The 20,566-nt window shown below is 42.9% G+C and overlaps 1 pseudogene across 1 annotated transcript in view; it reads right to left on the bottom strand.

The window, feature by feature from the left end:
• LOC149244354 (putative F-box protein At5g39460) overlaps positions 1–20,566 on the bottom strand; it is a 263,392-nt pseudogene that overhangs the window by 147,074 nt on the left and 95,752 nt on the right. The window contains exon 8 of the transcript XR_016246051.1: positions 17,837–17,912. The product of XR_016246051.1 is annotated as a putative F-box protein At5g39460 (transcript). The remainder of the gene's footprint in view (positions 1–17,836; positions 17,913–20,566) is intronic.

The following is a 20,566-nucleotide window of genomic DNA, read 5'->3' as shown; positions in this document are numbered from 1 at the left end:
TTCTTTGCTGGATCGATTTTCTCTCAGGAGCTTCGAATTCAGCCCTCCCGGCTCAGAACATCGAACTCCCAGCAAAATCTCGAACTTTCGATAATTATCTCGCACTGCCACTGCAAAAACCCTCTTGGCCTGTGTCAGCTCTGCATGAGCCCCTTCCTGGGCTGCATAGGCCTCTGCGCTGCCTCTCTACCTGGTACTCATTGGCTCGGAACTCCCTTCCGATCCAACTCTCTACTACTGCCCCTCTCACTGCAACTCAGATCACCTATTCGATTTTCTCAACAAACCTCGCCCCAGAAAAATCGAATTGACTGATCACTTGGTGTATCTCCAACTAACCCTCAAGCCTCCTCTTATACTTTTCTTGTTGATGAATCAACGGCCGAGATTAAGTCCCTAATCAATGACTAAGATTAAAACAAACTTGATCCTCATCTCTTACAAGCTTCTCACCCATATTTTTATTAATAACCATTAATATTTTTATTTTCCTAAGTTTAGACTTAGGAACCCCATTAAAAATATTAATTATTTTAATAACTCACAATCCGGGTGGAATTTCTCCAAACGATTTCTGGGTCTTGGAGACCTTATGTATTCTAGCCCCTCCACAAAATGACGGAGCTAGAGCACATTTGGTGCTACCCAAAATCAACATGCCCTCTTAGCGAGGAATGTGCTCTAACAATACTTCCCAACAGAAGTATCAAACTGATCCATGGCATCAGTCCTCTGTGTTGCTGATGCTCGGCTTGCTTCCCTTCATCCACTGCACTATTGCAACATGTACTGCTACCCATGACACTGCCACTGTCACTGCTACATTTGTACTACAACTCCCTCTCAAAATGTTTGATCATGCTGCCCATAGCACTGCCAATGCTAACTATTGGACTACAACTCAGTTGCTGAGAAGCAACTGAATAGCCACCCAAAAGCTGACATACTGGTAAGTCTAGATACCTCGTGATGCTGAAGCTACCTCTACTGCTAATTTGTGTTGACCCTCTATTGCTACTGCATTGCTGCAATCTTCTCTGTGCCTCTAGCACTGCTACAACCTCCACTGCGCTGCTTCAGACTCTGGCACTCTAGCTCTGCCATCGTTGCTTCATCATCCCTCGTAACAACTGACTATCGTCATTCTGCAACCCAAGAGTTTGGGCACCTCAAGGATCCTGCCCCCGTGTAGTCCTCCTGACTATAGCTTTATGTCGCCCCACCTCTTCTCCAGAGGTGCATGAGCACTCATGGCAAAATCCTCATCATCATCCTCCTTGTCAGCCATCGCTGGAGCAGCGTTCGAGTCAGAAGCCTCTTCCTTTCCCTTCTTCTAGTGGCACTGAGTGGCGAAATGTCCTAGTTCATCACACCTGAAGCATCTAACCTTGGTTATATCCTTTTTCTTCCTATTCTATTGTCCATGCTATCCCGAAGATGCGAGAGTTGCACCCTCCTCCTCCTCCTTCTTGACCCGGGCTCCTTTGTCGCTACTTCCTGCCTTGGTCAGCATCCTGATCTCTTCCTGTTGAAGAGTTTCCCACATTTCCTCCCAACTAGGGATAGAAGCTCTGCCCAAGATACTCTGGACAAATGTCTCCAAGTATTCGGTGATTGCATTCATGGCCGTCCTGACCATGAACTCAGGATCTAGTGTAGACCCCACGGAAGTCAACTGGTCTAGAATCCCTTGCAACCTGAGAAGGAAAGAATCAATCTCTTCTCCCTTCTACATCTGGTACTGTCTCAGTTGATTCTCCAATAGCATCTTCCATTGAATGGAAGTCCCCTTGTACAAGGTGGTCAGTGTTTCCCACATCTCCCTTGTTGTGTCCTTCTCAGCAATGTGTGGGACCACATGATCTTTGACCCCATCTAGAATCATGCATTTAGCCTTCGCCTGGGCCTCCTCGTACTTCTGCAGTGGATCAGCATCAACCGGAACAACAACTACCTTCAAGGCATAGTCCTTGATGCGATTCTTGTCTAGGACTGCCAGGATCCTAGCCTTCCAGATGACAAAATTGGATGCTCCATCCAACCTGTCCTAATCCCTCAGTCCATTCACTGCCATCTCTACTCAACAAATATAGGACTAGTTCTCTTCTGCCTCTCCTGCTGTTAATCCAGCAAGACTCAAATCTAGATTTATTTGGTGCTAGAAATCCTCCAAAGAACAAGCTCCTCTAGACTCCCTCCGAGTTCTAATTTCTTTCACGGAAATTCTTCGGCCAAATGTCGAATCACTCCTCTTCAATCCTCCTTTGCTACTGCAACCCAGATCTAGGTTTCTTTGGCTAGAAATCTGTCAACGCAGTGACTCCCTCTACCTCAGCTTTGTCTCCATAGACATTGTTCTGCACCAATAGCACCAGCTCCACTAATCGAATCTTCCCTGCTCCTCCAGCCTCGGCAACTGACTAATTTGAGAGTCTCAGGCTTTGCGTTGGCCCAGAGAGTTGATGCAGTCACTGCGTGAGCTCCTCTCGGGTACTGCATCACCCCCTACAGGCTCGAAAGGCTGATATAGGCAATAGTTGAGCCTCTGCGTCACTCCTTCAGTTGCTTCTCTGCCTCTAAAACAATGTTATCACTTGGGACAATTGCTTCTCTACAGCAAATTCACTGGATCTCCTAGCTGATGTCTTCAGTGTCATATGATCTACAATGCTCTGATACCATGTGAAAATTTCCGAATCTACACATTAGAAATCCTACTGCAATCACTAGTTTATCATCTCCTACTTGTTTTTACATTCAAAAAGTTATTTAATTATATAAACACTGATTAAAAACACTACTACAAACTACACTGACATACAGATCATAAACTTAAATAGATATGAGACAAACACACAAGGGACACCGTTATTTTTGGACAAACGTCCCCGAAAAAACCCAATGCGGGAAAACTGGTGCAGCATATAGAGGGTTTGTATTATTAAGCAAGCAGAATCTGAGTACAACAGGTTGCCTCTCACACCGACTAACCTTTCAGAGAAATCTCGGCAGCAAGAAATACATATGAGGTTTTACCTCGTTCTCCCAGTCACAACTAATCCACTGAGTGGCCTGACTCTGCCAAGCACTGCGAAAATCCCAGCACAATCTACTCTGTGTGGGACAGTGTCTTGCCTCTGGGAGACTGCATCACTTCTCTACTGGATCGATTTTCTCTCAGGAGCTTCGACTTCAGCCCTCCCAGCTCAAAACATCAAACTCCCAGCAAAATCTCGAACTTCTGACGATTATCTTGCACTTCCACTGCAAGAACCCTCTTGGCCTGCGTCAGCTCTATGTGAGCCCCTTTCTGGGTTGTGTAGGCCTCTGTGCTGCCTCTCTAATGCTACCGCTGCCTCACGCCTGGTACTCGTTGGCTCGGGACTCCCTTCCAATCCAACTCTCTGCTACTGCCCCTCTCACTGCAACTTAGATCACCTATTCGATTTTCTCAGCAAACCTCGCCCCAAAAAAATCAAATTGACTGATCACTTGGTGTATCTCCAACTGACCCTCAAGCCTCCTCTTATACTTTTCCTGTTGATGAATCAACGGCCGAGATTAAGTCCCTAATCAACGACTAAGATTAAAACAGACTTGATCCTCGTCTCTTAGAAGCTTCTCACCCATATTTTTATTAATACCCATTAATATTTTTATTTTCCTAAGTTTAGACTTAGGAACCCCATTAAAAATATTAATTATTTTAATAACTCACAATCCAGGTGGAATTTCTCTAAACGATTTCTGAGTCTTGGAGACCTTATGTATTCTAACCCCTCCACAAAATTTGGGAGCTAGAGCACATCCGATGCTACCCAAAATCAACACGTATGTGGTCCAAGAGTTTGGGCACCTCAAGGATCATGCCCTTTTACTGTAGTCCTCCCGATTACAGCGCAATATCGCCCCACCTCTTCTCTAGACGTGCATGATCACTCATGGCACAATCATCATCGTCCTCTTTGTTAGTTTGTGCTAGAAAAGCCTTTGAGTCAGAATTCTCTTCTTTTCCCTTCTTCTAAGGGCACTGCGTGGCAAAATGATCCATTTCTCCACATCTGAAGCATCTGACTTTTGATATGGCTGCCTTCTTTCGTTTCTGCTACCATTGTTGTCATGTTGATGAGACAGATGCATCCTCCTCTTCCTCCTTCCTAATTCTGACCCCTTTGTTGTTGCTTCCCGCTTTGGTCAACCGTCTAATCTCTTGTTGTCGAAGAGCTATCCACATCTCCTCCCAACTGGGAAGAGAAGCCCTGCCCAAGATGCTTTGGACAACTCTGTCATCACCGAGTACTACCTCAATATCAGTGCCACTCTCTGAAAGCTCTGAGAAGTACTCACGGACTCCTGTCATGTGACGTGAAGCCCCGCTGTCCACCTACCAGATACCCGAAGATGCTCCGCTAATCGAGGGAAAAGCATGCTCCTTCTGAACCTGTGTGGCAGGTGATCCTGCACTAGAGGACTCATACGCAGTGAACCCAAACTCTCGGTCAAAACGAACTGCAAAGTCCTCAACCTCTGTTGAAGCTGCCACGTTTTGGTTCTTCCCCTTCTTCTTCTTCTTCTCCAAACACACAACTGCATAATGTCCCATCTTTTGACAATTCCAACACTTCACCTTGGAATAGTCCTTCTGTGTGTTATCCTCTTTACCTTTACCTTTGCCTTTGCCCCCACCATTGTTTATGGAAGCCTGCTTCTTCCCTTTGCCTTTCTTGCCTCCTGCTGACAGTGCTACATCCTCATCCTGCTCAATTGGCTTGGCTGCCCCAAGCTGACCTTTCCTGATCTCCGTCTGAATGCAATGATCCCAAAACCTCTCCCATGTGGGAAGGGTCTCACGTGCACAAACCCCATCAGCGAAGTTCATCCATGAACGGGGCAGGCCATTTACTGCAATCCGCACCAACTTAGTGGGTTGAATGGCCTCTCCAATTGCTGCTAACTCATCTCTCACATTAGTAATCTTTGTGAGATATCCAGCTGCACTATCATTACCCATCTTAATGTTCTTCAGCTTCTCCTTCAGGACCATTTTCCGGTTATCATTGGTACTCTGATAGAGATTAGACAATGTTGTCCACATCTCATGGGCATTGCTCTTTCCTCTCACATGAGGAATGCAATGGTCTTTGATTCCATCTAGAATCAGTCGCTTACCCTTGTTGTTTTTTTTATTATAAGTAGCCAACTGAATAGCATCAATAGGCACAACAACAGGATTCTGTGTGGTATGCACCATGATATCCCAGACTTCTGCCTCCTCAAAGATACTCTGCATTCTCTCCTTCCAAATGTTGTAATTTGTATGCCCATCCAACCTATCCTCCACCCTCAATCCCAATGACATCCTGCTGTCCTAAAACTGAAAAATAGCACTGTTGTAGTAAAGATAAAAACTGTTGTTTGTGAAAAATCAGCTTATTGGAATTTTCTGAGTGAAAAATCAGCAGGTTGTAATTTTCTTCCTTGCTGTCCCAAACTGCACTTCAGCACTCAAGCTCTGATACCATGTAAAAATTTCTGTTTTCCCACCCCGGTTTTCAGTTTCACCTTATTTCTCCCATGTAGTTAAATGCCCTTTCCCATATCCATACATTCAACAACTGAAAAAAAAAAAAAAAAAAAAAAAAATAAATAAATAAATAAAAATAAAATAAAAATAAAAATAAAAATAAAAATAAAATAAATTAAATAAATTAAAATAAAAATAAAAATAAAAAAATAAAATAAAAAATAAAAAAATAAATTAAATTAAAATAAAAATGAAAATTAAAATAAAATAAAATAAAATAAATAAATAAATAAATTTTGCTGAAAACACAAATTCTGGAAATTTTACAGAATGTTGGTACTGTCTCAGATGATTCTCCAATAGCATCTTCCATTGAATGGAAGTCCCCTTGTACAAGGTGGTCAGTGTTTTCCACATCTCCCTTGTTGTGTCCTTCTCAGCAATGTGTGGGACCACATGATCTTTGACCCGATCTAGAATCATGCATTTAGCCTTCGCCTGGGCCTCCTCGTACTTCTGCAGTGGATCAGCATCAACCGGAACAACAACTACCTTCAAGGCATAGTCCTTGATGCGATTCTTGTCTAGGACTGCAAGGATACTAGCCTTCCAGATGACAAAATTGGATGCTCCATCCAACCTGTCCTAATCCCTCAGTCCATTCACTGCCATCTCTACTCAACAAATATAGGACTAGTTCTCTTCTGCCTCTCCTGCTGTTAATCCAGCAAGACTCGAATCTAGATTTATTTGGTGCTAGAAATCCTCCAAAGAACAAGCTCCTCTAGACTCCCTCCGAGTTCTAATTTCTTTCACGGAAATTCTTCGGCCAAATGTCGAATCACTCCTCTTCAATCCTCCTTTGCTACTGCAACCCAGATCTAGGTTTCTTTGGCTAGAAATCTGTCAACGCAGTGACTCCCTCTACCTCAGCTTTGTCTCCATAGACATTGTTCTGCACCAATAGCACCAGCTCCACTAATCGAATCTTCCCTGCTCCTCCAGCCTCGGCAACTGACTAATTTGAGAGTCTCAGGCTTTGCGTTGGCCCAGAGAGTTGATGCAGTCACTGCGTGAGCTCCTATCGGGTACTGCATCACCCCCTACAGGCTCGAAAGGCTGATATAGGCAATAGTTGAGCCTCTGCGTCACTCCTTCAGTTGCTTCTCTGCCTCTAAAACAATGTTATCACTTGGGACAATTGCTTCTCTACAGCAAATTCACTGGATCTCCCAGCTGATGTCTTCAGTGTCCTATGATCTACAATGCTCTGATACCATGTGAAAATTTCTGAATCTACACATTAGAAATCCTACTGCAATCACTAGTTTATCATCTCCTACTTGTTTTTACATTCAAAAAGTTATTTAATTATTTAAACACTGATGAAAAACACTACTACAAACTACACTGACATACAGATCATAAACTGAAATAGATATGAGACAAACACACAAGGGACACCGTTATTTTTGGACAAACGTCCCCGGAAAAACCCAATGCGGGAAAACTGGTGCAGCATATAGAGGGTTTGTATTATTAAGCAAGCAGAATCTGAGTACAACAGGTTGCCTCTCACACCGACTAACCTTTCAGAGAAATCTCGGCAGCAAGAAATACATATGAGGGTTTACCTCGTTCTCCAAGTCACAACTAATCCACTGAGTGGCCTGACTCTGGCAAGCACTGCGAAAATCCCAGCACAATCTACTCTGTGTGGGCCAGTGTCTTGCCTCTGGGAGACTGCATCACTTCTCTACTGGATCGATTTTCTCTCAGGAGCTTCGACTTCAGCCCTCCCAGCTCAAAACATCAAACTCCCAGCAAAATCTCGAACTTCTGACGATTATCTTGCACTTCCACTGCAAGAACCCTCTTGGCCTGCGTCAGCTCTATGTGAGCCCCTTTCTGGGTTGTGTAGGCCTCTGTGCTGCCTCTCTAATGCTACCGCTGCCTCACGCCTGATACTCGTTGGCTCGGGACTCTCTTCCAATCCAACTCTCTGCTACTGCCCCTCTCACTGCAACTTAGATCACCTATTCGATTTTCTCAGCAAACCTCGCCCCAAAAAAATCAAATTGAATGATCACTTGGTGTATCTCCAACTGACCCTCAAGCCTCCTCTTATACTTTTCCTGTTGATGAATCAACGGCCGAGATTAAGTCCCTAATCAACGACTAAGATTAAAACAGGCTTGATCCTCGTCTCTTAGAAGCTTCTCACCCATATTTTTATTAATACCCATTAATATTTTTATTTTCCTAAGTTTAAACTTAGGAACCCCATTAAAAATATTAATTATTTTAATAACTCACAATCCAGGTGGAATTTCTCTAAACGATTTCTGAGTCTTGGAGACCTTATGTATTCTAACCCCTCCACAAAATTTGGGAGCTAGAGCACATCCGATGCTACCCAAAATCAACACGTATGTGGTCCAAGAGTTTGGGCACCTCAAGGATCATGCCCTTTTACTGTAGTCCTCCCGATTACAGCGCAATATCGCCCCACCTCTTCTCTAGACGTGCATGATCACTCATGGCACAATCATCATCGTCCTCTTTGTTAGTTTGTGCTAGAGCAGCCTTTGAGTCAGAATTCTCTTCTTTTCCCTTCTTCTAAGGGCACTGCGTGGCAAAATGATCCATTTCTCCACATCTGAAGCATCTGACTTTTGATATGGCTGCCTTCTTTCGTTTCTGCTACCATTGTTGTCATGTTGATGAGACAGATGCATCCTCCTCTTCCTCCTTCCTAATTCTGACCCCTTTGTTGTTGCTTCCCGCTTTGGTCCACCGTCTAATCTCTTGTTGTCGAAGAGCTATCCACATCTCCTCCCAACTGGGAAGAGAAGCCCTGCCCAAGATGCTTTGGACAACTCTGTCATCACCGAGTACTACCTCAATATCAGTGCCACTCTCTGAAAGCTCTGAGAAGTACTCACGGACTCCTGTCATGTGACGTGAAGCCCCGCTGTCCACCTACCAGATACCCGAAGATGCTCCGCTAATCGAGGGAAAAGCATGCTCCTTCTGAACCTGTGTGGCAGGTGATCCTGCACTAGAGGACTCATACGCAGTGAACCCAAACTCTCGGTCAAAACGAACTGCAAAGTCCTCAACCTCTGTTGAAGCTGCCACGTTTTGGTTCTTCCCCTTCTTCTTCTTCTTCTCCAAACACACAACTGCATAATGTCCCATCTTTTGACAATTCCAACACTTCACCTTGGAATAGTCCTTCTGTGTGTTATCCTCTTTACCTTTACCTTTGCCTTTGCCCCCACCATTGCTTATGGAAGCCTGCTTCTTCCCTTTGCCTTTCTTGCCTCCTGCTGACAGTGCTACATCCTCATCCTGCTCAATTGGCTTGGCTGCCCCAAGCTGACCTTTCCTGATCTCCGTCTGAATGCAATGATCCCAAAACCTCTCCCATGTGGGAAGGGTCTCACGTGCACAAACCCCATCAGCGAAGTTCATCCATGAACGGGGCAGGCCATTTACTGCAATCCGCACCAACTTAGTGGGTTGAATGGCCTCTCCAATTGCTGCTAACTCATCTCTCACATTAGTAATCTTTGTGAAATATCCAGCTGCACTATCATTACCCATCTTAATGTTCTTCAGCTTCTCCTTCAGGACCATTTTCCGGTTATCATTGGTACTCTGATAGAGATTAGACAATGCTGTCCACATCTCATGGGCATTGCTCTTTCCTCTCACATGAGGAATGCAATGGTCTTTGATTCCATCTAGAATCAGTCGCTTACCCTTGTTGTTTTTTTTATTATAAGTAGCCAACTGAATAGCATCAATAGGCACAACAACAGGGTTCTGTGTGGTATGCACCATGATATCCCAGACTTCTGCCTCCTCAAAGATACTCTGCATTCTCTCCTTCCAAATGTTGTAATTTGTATGCCCATCCAACCTATCCTCCACCCTCAATCCCAATGACATCCTGCTGTCCTAAAACTGAAAAATAGCACTGTTGTAGTAAAGATAAAAACTGTTGTTTGTGAAAAATCAGCTTGTTGGAATTTTCTGAGTGAAAAATCAGCAGGCTGTAATTTTCTTCCTTGCTGTCCCAAACTGCACTTCAGCACTCAAGCTCTGATACCATGTAAAAATTTCTGTTTTCCCACCCCGGTTTTCAGTTTCACCTTATTTCTCCCATGTAGTTAAATGCCCTTTCCCATATCCATACATTCAACAACTGAAAAAAAAATAATAATAAATAAATAAATAAATAAAAATAAAATAAAAATAAAAATAAAATAAATTAAATAAATTAAAATAAAAATAAAAATAAAAAAATAAAATAAAAAAATAAATTAAATTAAAATAAAAATGAAAATTAAAATAAAATAAATAAATAAATAAATTTTGCTGAAAACACAAATTCTGGAAATTTTACAGAATGTTGGAAAACGTAGAAATAAAAATCAGCAGGTACAAACAACCATTTAAACACAGTGATTTTTTGTCAATGTGACCCTGGAAAAAACCCCTACAACTCTTGGGGAAAACCAGTTCAAGAGCTCTTTCTTATTTCTGAAAAAAAATGCCTTTTACAGTGAGAAAAATCTTCAGCAAAAATTTCAGCAAGCAAACTTTACAACTTATCTCATTTTCGTGCCTCACAGTCAAGCTGGAAAACTGCTGTACTGATGTACGGACTGTACGGATATGCGGACTGTACGGACATACCTCGATTTTTGTGCAGAAAATCGCCTCCTTGAAAATCATGCTCAAAAATCTGCCTTTTACTATTTGTTCATTCAACTGTACGGATTTGCTGAAATGCTGCCTTGGAATGTGTGCCAATTTGCTACCTCCTTCTCCTTCCTATCCAGAAATCTCCCTTGCTCTCTTGCTCTCTCTCTCTCTCAATTTTCTCATGAAAGAATGAATGATCTTTTTCTCCTTTTCCTCCCTTAATCTAACCCTAAGTGACTTTTGGGTGATCCCTAAATCCAATGGCTGAAATAGATTGAGATTTAGGGTTGAGATTAAATGCTCATTTAAATCTCACTTTCTATTTTTTAATTCACCCCACTTTAATAAAGACCCACTCAGTCATTTATTTCCAAAGTCACTTTTCCTTTCTAATTTTTCATTGACTTTATAAAAGTCACTTTAAAATTAGACTTTAGTAACTTTATCACTTAAAGTCACTTTTAAATTAGATTTGACTTTATAAAAATTATAGTCACTTTAGGAGAAAAATTAAATTCTTTTGGACACTTTTCCCTAGGCCAAAGATCAAAGCCTTAGAGAACCACCTGTCCTCCGGTACCAAATTTCAACACCATCATCTCATTAACTGAGTTGCAGTGCAGCAGTAGCAGTGGTAGTGCTATAGGCAGCACGATGCAACATGATGAGAGAGGTCTGCAGTGCAGATGTAGTGTTGGGAGAAAGGACCAGCAGCAACACGGATGCAGAGGGACCTGCAGTACAGATGTAGCAGTGGCAATGGCAGAGCCATGGGTAGCAGTATAGCATGCAGCAGTGCAAAGGATGTTGGGCAGCGAGGCCAAACATCAGCACAGGTACCGGTGCCAGATGATCAGGGTGATGTTCAGTGGAAGAGCATTACCAGAGCACATTCCTCGCTAAGAGACAGTGTTGATTTGGGGTAGCATCAGATGTGCTCTAGCCATGAAAATTGGTGGAGAGGCTAAAGCACATGAGTTTTCCAAGACCCAGAAATGGTTTGGGGAAATTCCGTCGGGTGACGGAGATATTAAAATAATTAATATTTTGAATGGGTTCCTAAGTCTAAACTAAGGAAAATAAAAGTATTAATGGGTATTAATATAAAACTGGGTTAGAAGATTCTAAATGACATGGATCAAGCCAAATATAATCTTAGCCATTGATTAGAGATTTAATCTCGGTTGTTGAAGACTCAAAAGAAAAAGTATAAGAGGAGGCTTGAGGGTCAGTTGGAGATATACCAGATTGACCAGTCAATTCGATTTTCTAGAGCGGGGTTTGCTAAGAGAAATCGAACCAGTGATCAAAGTTGCAGCGAGGGGCAGTGAGTGCATAGCGAAGAGGCAGAGATAATGTCGGGAGACTAGCGCAGAGGCAGAGAGGCAAACGCAGAGCCAGCAGGAGCCACGCAGAGGGTCAAACTGACTGCGCAAAGGGCCAGCGGGCCTGCGTGAGTGACGCAGAGGTTGCAGAAGTGACGCAGAGGGCCAGAGAGGCTACACAATGCATCAGGAGGCTGGCGTAGAGGGTTCTAGGTTGACGCTGAGCCTCAAAGAGGCGCTGGAGAGAGTTTCATGGAGCAAACTTTCCAAATATCTGCGTCCGAAGAGAAGTATTACTGCCAAATAGATTTCTCTATAGGGTGAGCCAGTTTGTCACCCAGTTGTACTCGAGAAAAGTTGCTTAATAATAAAACCCTCAAAATTGTTGCATCGGTTTTCACAAATTGGGTTTTTCCGGGGAAGATTATCCAAAAATAACGTTGTCCCTTGTGTGTTTGTCTATTTCTTTCAATTGTTGATCTGTAGATGGTTGACACTGCATTGTGTTTATTTCAATATTTATATCATTAAATGACTTGTTCTGTAATTAAACAAGTAGGTGAAATAAACCAAATAGTGCAGGAAAATTTCTAACGGGTTAGACTTAGAAATTTCAAAAGTATCCGAAGGGAAATCTTTCCCGGTCGAAGAATACTCAGCGAAGAAGGCAGAGAGAAATCCAGCAGAGACAACGGAAAGCCAGAGAGGTTGACGCAGAGCCACACAGAGGCAGTGCAAGTTGACATAGAGGCAATGCAGAAGCCTTGAGGGGGTTCGAAATTTTCTGGAGGGTTCGATTTCTCTAGCTAGAAGTCAGGGTGTGAGACCAGGAGAGCAGAAGTCAAAATCTCAGAGGCAAATCAATCAGCCAGGAAGAGTGACGCAAGTACTAGATAGTGTGATGTTGCGTTGACACAGACACTACATAGACGCAGCGAAGGGTTGTTCATGATATCTCCAAGACCCAGAAATCGTTTGGAGAAATTCCACCCGGATCAAGAGATATTAAAATAATTAATACTTTTAATGGGTCCCTAAGTCTAAACTTAGGAAAATAAAAATATTAATGTGTATTAATATAAAATGGGTGAGAATGTTCTAAGTGACGAGGATCAAGCCAGATTTAATCTCAGCCATTGATTAGGGACTTAATCTCGACCGTTGAATCATCAACAAGAAAAGTATAAGAGGAGGCTTGAGGGTCGATTGGAAAAACACCAAGAGAGATCAAGAATTCGATTTTCTGGGGTTGGGTTTGCTCAGGAAATCAAGTTAGAGATCAGTTGCAGTGAGGGACAGTTCAGCAAGGGATTTCGATCCAAGGCTGAAGAATATATAGCAGAGAGGCAGTGAAGTGCCGGAAGAGGCAGCACAGCCCAAGAAGGGCTGACACAAAGGTCTAAGGAGCCAGCGCAAAGGACGCAGAGGACGCAGAGGACTTTAGAGGCAACGCTGGGAGATTCTGTGGGGCAGACTAGGAGTTGATCATCAGATCCTGAGCTAGGAGAGGGTGACAGTCCCAGAGTAGTGCTTGGAGCAGCTTTCGTTGTCCAGCACAAGAAACAGTCAAAGTCACTGTGGGGTTGATCATCCAGTTGTTGATTTGCCTGAATATCTGTCTCCAGAGAGAGGTACTACTGCCAAGGATATTGCCATTTCTGGCACCCTAGTTGTCTCCAGAAATCTGCTTAATAATAAAACCCTCTATATGCTGCGCCAGTTTTCCCGCGTTGGGTTTTTCCGGGGACGATTGTCAAAAAATAACGGTGTCCCTTATGTGATTGTCTCAGTTTATTTCAGTGCATGATCTGTATATCTATGAAGGTTGCATTTGTGTTTACTTCGATGTTTATGCAATTAAATAACTTATTAATATAAAGAACAAGTAGGAGATAGTAAACCAGACATTGCAGTAGGGGTTTTTGATGTGTTAGATTCAGGAATTTTCACAAGGTATTGGAGCATTGCAGATCACAGGAGGACTAAAGGCACCAGTAGAAATCTGAAATTTGCAGCAGTAGCAACTGTCCCGAGAGACAACGTTGTTCCAAAGCAAAAGCGGCTAGAGAAGAAATGACGCAGAGCCTGCGTCAGCATTTCGAACCAGGAGGAGGGTCAAAGCAGAGGCAGAGGAGTAGATCAAACCTACACAGTGCCCAATCATCTTTCTCAAGCCAGGAAGGATCGACACTGTGGCTTGGAGGAGCAAATTCAACCTTTGTCAAGACTGCGCAAAGCCTAAAAGACTCAGTTTCTTCAGTGGTCGAGGCTTGGGGAGCTGTGTGCAAATTGTGATTTGAGGAGTTGGTGGAACGTTGTTTCTGTCGAAGCAAAACAGTGTCTAAGGAGACAGAACCAAGGTAGAGGGAATCACTACCTCAATGGATTTCTAGCCAAGGAATCCAGATCTGTGTTGCAGCGGCAAAGGAGGATTGGAGAGTAGTTCGACAATTGGCTAGAGGATTTCCAGGTGGGAAATTAGGGCTTAGAGGGAGATTTCCAAGAGGGGAGTCCAGAAGAGGCGCTGAAATGGAAATGAATAGACTAAGGGATCAGGACAGGTTGGATGGGGCTTCCAACTTTGTCATCTGGAAGGCCAGGATCCTTGCAATCCTGGACAGACATCGCATCAAGGACTTCGCCTTAAAAACTGTAGTTGTCCCCGTTGACCCGAATGCCAATGAAAAGTATGAGGTCGAGGCAAAGGAAAAATTCTTGATCCTAGACAGGGTCTAAGATCATGTCATACCACATATTGCCGAGAAGAACACAGCAAGGGAGATATGGGAGGCGTTGACCACCTTATACCAGGGCTCTTCCGTGTAGCAGAAGATGCTATTGGAGAATCAGTTGCGGTCATATCAAATGCAGAAGGGAGAGCAGATAGATCCATTCCTTCTAAGATTGCAAGAAATTCGCGACCAACTTACTTCCGTGGGGTCTACACCAGATCCAAAGTTTATGGTCAGGACTGCCCTGAATGTAGTCTCCAAGGAGTGGGAGACATTTTTCTAAAGTATTTTGGGCAGGGCTACTCTTCCCAGTTGGAAGGAGATGTGGGCAGCGCTTTGCCAGGAAGAGATCAAGAGGATGACCAAGGCCGAGGGTAGTGGCAAAGGAGGTTGAATCAAGAAAGAGGAGGAGGATGCGGCTCTAGCATCCGCGGGACATCAAGGGAAGAGGAAGAAAAAGGAAATCTCCAAGGTTAAGTGCTTCCATTGTGGGGAGCTGTGACATTATGCATCCCAGTGTCCCAAGAAGGAAAACAATGGAGAGGCTTCCAATTCAAAAGGCAGCTCCAACTAAGGCGGAGAAAGAAGTCGAGACTGATAACGATTGTGCCAAAGTGCTCATGCACCTCTAAAGAAGAGGTGGGGAGACATCGAGTTGTAGTCAAGAGGACTACATGCTAGGGGCAGGATCCTTGAGGTGCCCAAACTCGTGGATCACATACGACTACGGGAGCCCTTAACGACAATAGCATGATGACAGGTGTCGGGTGGAGCAAGGTGTGCTGGAGCAATAAGGCAGTGCTAGAGTGCAGAAGTCTGTAGCAGCGTAGTAGAGGTTGCAGCAGTGTGAGAGGCACAAAGGTGTTTGCAGTAGCGCGCAGTGGCAGCAGAGGGAGCACAGGATAGCAGCGGAGGTGGCTTCAACATCACAAGGTTTCCAGACTAACCAGGATGTCAATGTTTGCATGAAATCAGTTACTTACTTCTCAGTAACTGAGTTGCAGTGCAGTAGTTAGCAGTGGCAGTGCTATGGGCAGCATGATGCAGCGTGTTGAGAGGGAGTTGCAGTACAGATGTAGCAGTGGCAGTGGCAGTGTCATGGAAAACAGTACAGGAAGCAACAGTGCAGTGGATGTGGGGCAGCAAGCCAAGCGTCAGCACAAAGGACCGATGCAGAAGATCAATGTGATGCTTCCGTGGTGAGGCATTACTAGAGCACATTCTTCGCTAAGAGGGAGTGTTGATTTTTGGTAGCATTGGATGTGCTCTAGCTATGAAATTTGGTGGAGAGGCTAAGGCACATGAGATCTCCAAGACCCAGAAATCGTTTAGAGAAATTCCACACGAATGAAGAGATATTAAAGTAATTAATATTTTTAATGGGTTCCTAAGTCTAAACTTAGGAAAATAAAAATATTAATGTGTATTAATGTAAAATGGGTCAGAATGTTCTAAGTGACGAGGATCAAGCCATATCTAATCTTAGCCGTCGATTAGGGACTTAATCTCAGTCGTTGAATCGTCAACAAGAAAAGTATAAGAGGAGGCTTGAGGGTCAATTGGAAAAACACCAAGAGAAATCAAGAATTCGATTTTTTGGTGCTAGGTTTGCTAAGGAAATCAAGCTAGAGATCAGTTGCAGTGAGGGGCAATTCAGCAAGGGATTTCGATCCAAGGCTGAAGAATATATAGCAGAGAGGCAGTGAAGTGTCGGAAGAGGCAGCACAGGCCCAAGAAGGGTTGACGCAGAGGTCTGAGGAGCCAGCGCAGAGGACACAGAGGGCTTCAGAGGCAACATTTGGAGATTCTGTGGGGCAGCCTGGGAGCTGATCAGCAGATCCTGAGCCGGGAGAGGGTGACGCATTTCCAAAGCAGTACTTGGAGCAGCGTTCGCTGTCCAGCACAAGGAACAGTCACAGTCAAGGAACAGTCACAGTCACTATGGGGTTGATCATCCGGTCGCTGATTTGCCGGAATATCTGTCTCCGGAGAGAGGTACTACTGCCAAGGATATTCTCTGACGGTTAAGCCATTTCTGGCACGCTAGTTGTATTCAGAAATCTGCTTAATAATAAAAACCTCTATATGCTGCATCGGTTTTCCTGCATTGGGTTTTTCCGAGGGCGATTGTCCAAAAATAACGGTGTCCCTTGTGTGATTGTCTCAGTTTATTTCAGTGCATGATCTGTATATCTGTGAAGGCTGCATTTGTGTTTACTTCTATGTTTATGCAATTAAATAACTTGATAATATAAAGAACAAGTAGGAGATAGTAAGCCAGACATTGCAGTAGGGGTTTCTGATGTGCTAGATTCAAGAATTTTCACATCAACATCAAGTACCACACAAGTTTAAATTTGTAACATTTACAACACTCACCAGCATTTGATTTTCAAACATTGACTTAATTGGCTAAATCTCTGGAATAAAATCAATTGGATTCTTGTATTTCTACCTCACGGAATACCATTACATTTTGGACACTTTGGACTAGCAATAATAAGAATTTTATGAATTTTGTCATTAAAAGAAATCTATCATAATTTAAGTCATTCAACAAACATTTCATTATTTGGAAATCTAATTCACTAGCAATCTTGAGCAATCTGTGAAGTCATTTTAAAAGGCGAGAATCCAATTTCAGATTTTCTTAAAGTATTTGTTATATTGAACCTTTCATAGTGAGTTGTTGTGATCTGTCAATTTGAGCTAAGACATTCTCACCTTATACCAAATGAGCTAGGCTTAGATTGACCATAGGGTTACCCACTGGATAAGATTTCTTAGTCTACATAGTGGAACAATGCCACTGAAGTGACAGTGGATGGAATTCTTGATAGTGCCCACAGGCTCTCCCAATAAGGTTAGGCATTTTCTTGTAGGGAGAGTTTGAGCGGTAATGAGCACTTAGGGTAATGCTGTTGTAAAAGTGTGACTCTCGGTTAATTATTACAAGTGTTATGACTTTGTTTATATAACCTTTTACATGGTCTGTTAACGTTATAATGTCATGGATCTATTATGCAATTGAGGAGACCCCTTCACAGAGTCATGGAAAGACACCATTAATGCTGAAAATCATTCCTTCCATATCACTAAACTTTGTTCAACATTTCACAATGACATCATGTTTGGAAAAACAAAATGTCTGTTAGCTATTTATTAACATGAACATGAATATGTAGTTCATAGCTACAATCTACTACTATGAGCCCAGAAAAATCAAACACAAGCTGTTGAAGACGATTCTACTAATACAATTAATTTTCAAATTAATAGCATTTCCTTTAGACATAACATTAACATCCTTGTAAGGAGGGGAGTTCTAACAGCATTGCTCAAGAAATACAACATAACGTAGGATCTACATATTAGAAATTAGATGTATGTTACGTCAAATGCTACATGTAAAATTAGAATACATTTCAAAGCTCTAAAAACTAATTGCATCCTCCATAATTAAAGTTAACATGGACCAATATTTTCTGTACAACACACATTAAACACATTGCAGATGAGAAAAAAATAGGAACTCATACCTGGAGTTATGTTTGCTAATGCATATGACAACCTGAAATTTTGTAGGGCTTGATGCACAAAATGCTCTCCTTGTATCTGAAGTAAGTATGTACTTCATAACCACTATTGAAAAAAAAATAGTGAAAGGAAAATAAAGACAACACATGTATTCAAAATGTAGAATGTACCCTCGCTTTCTCATAATGCAGCTTATTGAGGAGCGGAATACATGAAAAAGTGGTTTGTAATCCCTTTCATCTGTTCTTAAACTTAATATGCAGACAGTAAGAATTTTTTGATTCAAGGAAAAGGAGGTAAAGATGGCTTCAAATTAGTTAAATGGATAGAACATGCATCAAAAATATTCCCTTGACTAAAAATTTTAAATAAATACAAATCAAAAAGGAGAAAATTGAAGAGCAATAAGTTATGTTACCATACAAAGTAGCATCTGTAGCTTGAAGTCCCAAATATAAGGTACCAGGCTACTAGCCTTGTGGAAATCAAGAGGTTTTCCATTATCACCTCACCAACTCTCCTCTGCATTTTAGATTGAGGAAAAGGTACCTAGCCAAGGGGGTATCCTTAAGAGTTAACTAGCCTCGCTTCATGTGGTAATGGAGGGGAGTAAAGAGAACCTAACAATAATGAAATGAATATGTAAAATGAAGTGGTGTCATGTGAGTGAAAGGAAGTCCAATACCTTATCTATTTGGCCTATGGAGTCATTTGAGTAATTACAAGAAAAAATCAAGTTCCAAGCACCAATATGGTTGTTGATTTTTGTAGCATCGGTTGTGTTCTGTGAGAATTTCTGAATCTACACATCAGAAATCCTACTGTAGTCACTGGTTTAACATCTCCTACTTGTTATTTCATTCAATAAGTTATTTAATTACATAAACAATGATGTAAACACTACTGCAATCTACAATGACTTACAAATCATAAATTGAAGCGATAAATGAGACAAACACACAAGGGACACCGTTATTTTTGGACAACACATCCCCGGAAAAACCCAATGTGGGAAAACCGGTGCAGCAGATAAAGGATTTGTATTATTAAGCACGTAGAATCTGAGTACAACAGGTTGCCTCTCACACCAGCAAACCTTAAAGAGAAATCATGGCAGCAAGAAATACATACGACGGTTTACCTCGCTCCCCAAGTCATAGCTGATCCAACAAGTGATCTGACACCCTCCTGGTAAACACTGCGCAGTCCCTACACAATCACTGTGTGGGCGTGCGTCCTGCCTCTAAAGCACTGCGTCACCCCTTTTGCTAGATCGATTTGTTGGGTGAAGACTATCGTTTAACCCTCCCAGCTCAGAACTTCGCTTCTCCAACATAATCTCTGACTATAGATGACACTTTGCACTGCCACAGTGTGAGCCCCTCCTGGACTGTGTTAGCTCTGCATGAGCCCCTCCTCGACTGCGTAGGCCTCTGCATTGTCTTCCTACTCAAGTTGCCTCTCTTCTACGTACTATTTGGCTCAGAACTTACTCTCTGATCCAAATCTCTACTTTTGCCCCTCTCACTGCAACATATCACTGGTTCGATTCTCTAAGCAAACCACACCCCAGAAAATCGAACTGACTAACCAATATGCTCACTTGGTGCATCTCCAACTGACCCCAAGCATCCATTTATACTTTTCCTGTTGAGACATCAACGGTCATGATCTAATCTCTAATCAACGGATAAGATTAAATTAGACTGCTCATACTGCCCCGACAACTGACTGATCTGAGCCCCTCAGGCTCTGCGCTGGCCCAGAGAGCTGACGCAGTCATTGCATGAGCTCCTCTCAGCTATTCCGTCTCTCTCTCCTGGCTTAGAAAGCTGACGCAAGCACTACGTGAACTTCTGCGTCACTCCTTCAGCTGCTCTTCTGCCTCTGAAACAATGCTGTCACTCAAGACATGTAATATCCCGTTTCAGAGATATTCCCCAAAACCCCAGTAAACTCCAACCAAATACGCACAAATAATATAATAACAGGGAAACTCAAAATGATAAAAATAACAGCGGTGCAACATGCAATAATGTAAACATGAGATATAAGCAGATACTCGAGAAATGCAAAGAGAAATGCTAAGCCATTTTATTATACTGAGTAATGGAATGAGTACAGAAGGTGATCAGAAGGATGGCACCTCGACTTGCACCCGGCAAGTGAAGAAATACACTCAGAATAGCAAAGGAATTGCCTCTCTCTGAACTGCGTGGATGCTACTGGAGAACTACCGTGCTACTGCTACTACTAGAAATCAAATATGCAAGGGCTGATCCCTTGCTCAATATCCCAGCTCAACTCCACCATAAATCCTCAATCCAGAATTGCCCCCAAAAGAACTGCATCCCTCTCTCTCAAGACTACGCAATCCTCTAATGCTCAGCTCCACCTCAATGCCAAAGATCACAACTACTGCAAAAAGACTGCTGAAAATACCTTGCCTGAGTAGGCACTCGAAGTCCCCCGGGGCTAAGGGTGAGACCTCCAAACGGAGACACTCAGTGCACTAAAAAGTGTTGCAGATAGGCTAAACAGCCAGCATGCTCCAAGTCGAAGTGACTAGCCCAAATGCTCATAACCGAATGCCAAAATGAGGAGGCTCCTCTCTCCTTTATAGCATTGGCTCGTCTCAATCCCAAGGCTCACCTCCTCCAATGTAATCCCCTTTTGCCACGTGGTCCTTTCCCATCTGCGCAGTCCCTCCAAGTGTCTGCATGGGCCCCATC

The sequence above is a fragment of the Pinus tabuliformis genome, chromosome 8 (assembly GCF_031772625.1).
Source record: "Pinus tabuliformis cultivar Carrire ecotype Pingquan chromosome 8, CPIR1, whole genome shotgun sequence".
Taxonomy (NCBI): domain Eukaryota; kingdom Viridiplantae; phylum Streptophyta; class Pinopsida; order Pinales; family Pinaceae; genus Pinus; species Pinus tabuliformis.
Note: the sequence above shows the minus strand (reverse complement) of the source record. Positions and strands in the feature narration are given on the sequence as shown.